The sequence below is a fragment of the Schistocerca piceifrons genome, chromosome 5 (genome assembly GCF_021461385.2).
Source record: "Schistocerca piceifrons isolate TAMUIC-IGC-003096 chromosome 5, iqSchPice1.1, whole genome shotgun sequence".
NCBI lineage: Eukaryota > Metazoa > Arthropoda > Insecta > Orthoptera > Acrididae > Schistocerca > Schistocerca piceifrons.
Window position 1 is genome coordinate 467806961 of NC_060142.1, and position 2457 is coordinate 467809417.

Here is a 2457-nt window from a genome sequence, read left to right on the forward strand (position 1 = left end):
GTCGATCAGCTTCTCGACTATAGTTCTTCTGTGCTAATGCAACAATGCGGTAATCTTTTCTCAGAGACTAAGGTATTTGTACCTCAGTCAGCCACTGGGAACATTCGGCGATAGTTTGCCCTTTTCCTTGACACGCGGCTCGTAGCACACAAGGCTTTCTACCCTTCTTCCTGACTGCTCTTCGTTCGGTGTGACAGACACGCTGCCACTTCGCTCGTCGCCGTTTGCAGTGCACCAGGACAAGTAAATATTCAGACCTTGATCTGATGCACGAGAGAGATGCTTTTGAGGAGCATTGGAGGTAATATGGTGAGAAGCATACTGCCGCGATCACTTCATTTAGCTTCGTTTCTATTAAGCCTTGTAGGACTATTGGGTTTATAATTTCGTGTACTAAACATGGGTCTTTGTTCGACTTATCAGTTATTCTATAACACGTGAGATCCAAAACCAGTTACCGTGGTAAGCTTTCTAAAGCTTGAGTGATATACACGCAGCTTGTGTCACTTTAAATGATGTTTTCAATCCACATAGACTATTATGTTTGTAATGTCGGCTTGAAATACTGCACAGAAGGCATTTTAAGCTAGCCCATTTCAGTCTGTGAGAATAGCCAAGAGCGCCGAATTGTGTACTGATTCCACTTTCAATTATAGCTCCAGTCGGTTTATTTTGCTACAGACATTCATTACTTTATTACACCTTTTCTTGAATCGCAAACTTGGCGTGAGGTACGGCATCTATATTACAATTTTCAATGAAATCTCTGAACGAGCTCTTGTAAGCCACAGGATCCGGTACATAATGGACAAACTACAGTGCCTGTGTCATTAAGGAAAAAAGATGCAACTTTCATTCTTAACAACACGGGCACTGCAATACCGTATTTATCTGCCGGTACCGGACAGGGACTTTCGTGTAAAATATCCTCACCTGTGCGGGAATTTCGTAATGTGTGTGCGAGTACAGATAGTGACGTAGGAACGACACCGTATGGAATTTTGGGGCTGGCCGTGAGTCATGAACGGATAGCTTAACGGTTAAGGCGACTGCCTGCGTAAAGCGGGAAAACCGGTCCCTCACAATTTTTCATTGTCGTCATTTCCTTATAGAGCTGAAAGTTGATCGTATTCACTGCTGTGAATACGTTCCGTACATTGCACTAGCATGTTGCCTTTGAACTTACCTTTTGCAAGTGATTTTCAGGCCGTAAGCTAAGTCTGACACGGATGCAGTTTTCCCCGATATCTTCGAATGGTGGAGACGAAAGACTTGCACTTATTACCACTGGTAAAAGAACAGAGATTGTTAGGTTGTTAAGCACTAATAGGCAACAGATATTTAGACACGATATCGGAGTTTACAGAATATATTTAAGTACTATCTTTTACCCTTTGTGATAGTGAAATTAGGAGCTCATAGTTCATAATTCACGTTTAATGATCAGAAAGATATTACTACCAAACGATCTTTTTCCCAGCTGCGCTTTCGCTTAAGCTTGCTCTCCCTATCGCTATTCAACTCAGATCCATTACTTTCAAATAGTTTTTCCTATTTGTGGGCATATTTGAAATAAAAAAAATGGCTCTGAGCACTATGCGACTCAACTGCTGTGGTCATAAGTCCGCTAGAACTTAGAACTACTTAAACCTAACTAACCTAAGGATATCACAAACATCCATGCCTGAGGCAGGATTCGAACCTGCGACCGTAGCGGTCATGCGGTTCCAGACTGTAGCGCCTTTAACCGCTCGGCCACTCAGGCCGGCTTTGAAATAATTACTTTAAACTTGAATGAATAGGCAAATTCTAGTTTACAAGATAGGGGGAAAATACAGTCAGAGGAAATACAACTGGTAAGCAATTTACAGAACATATACCTGTTTCTAAACAAAGTAAGCACAAACAAGGTAATTTGATGTTTTAAGTAATTACAATAACAAGACTAAAAATCGCTCCCTCTTACAATTTAAATATCATAAGTATTCTTAAGAAATTCAAAGCATGCACTTCTTTATTGTGCATGTGTTTCTTCGTATTAAATAATTTAATACGCATTTCTAGTACTCAGAATTTTTGATGTTTCGACTTCTAAGTCCCTGTCTCGCTGCTTTTATAAAACACCAGCCCCAAATTCCCGATTTCCCGCAAACTGGACCTGACAAACATTAGTGTGGCTCCCCTCGCACGGCGATGAACGTCGCCGCTTTCTGCAGTGGCCTGGTCCGCTTTTTGTCTGGCCACGCCTTATGTGCTGCCCCTGTCATAGTCGTGATAGCTAAAATCATCTCGTAAACGGAAACCCGCACATTTGGAGAGTATCTCGCCACTACTCTCAAACAATGAAAATCACACTGGCATCTCCGCGACAGTTGCGAGTACTTTCTGCAGAAAATGGATGTGACAACTGGTGTTGCCGTTGCTTTGTGGAGAAAGTCGGTGAAGTGACGCTAAAAC

General features: G+C 42.0%; 1 non-coding gene across 1 annotated transcript; it reads right to left on the reverse strand.

Annotated features, from left to right (window-relative positions):
* Positions 1 to 1681: 1681 nt before the first annotated feature.
* Trnas-gga lies at positions 1682 to 1765 on the reverse strand. The gene is given in 2 exon segments: positions 1682 to 1716; positions 1726 to 1765. It is a non-coding gene; the product is annotated as a tRNA-Ser (tRNA).
* Positions 1766 to 2457: the final 692 nt, after the last annotated feature.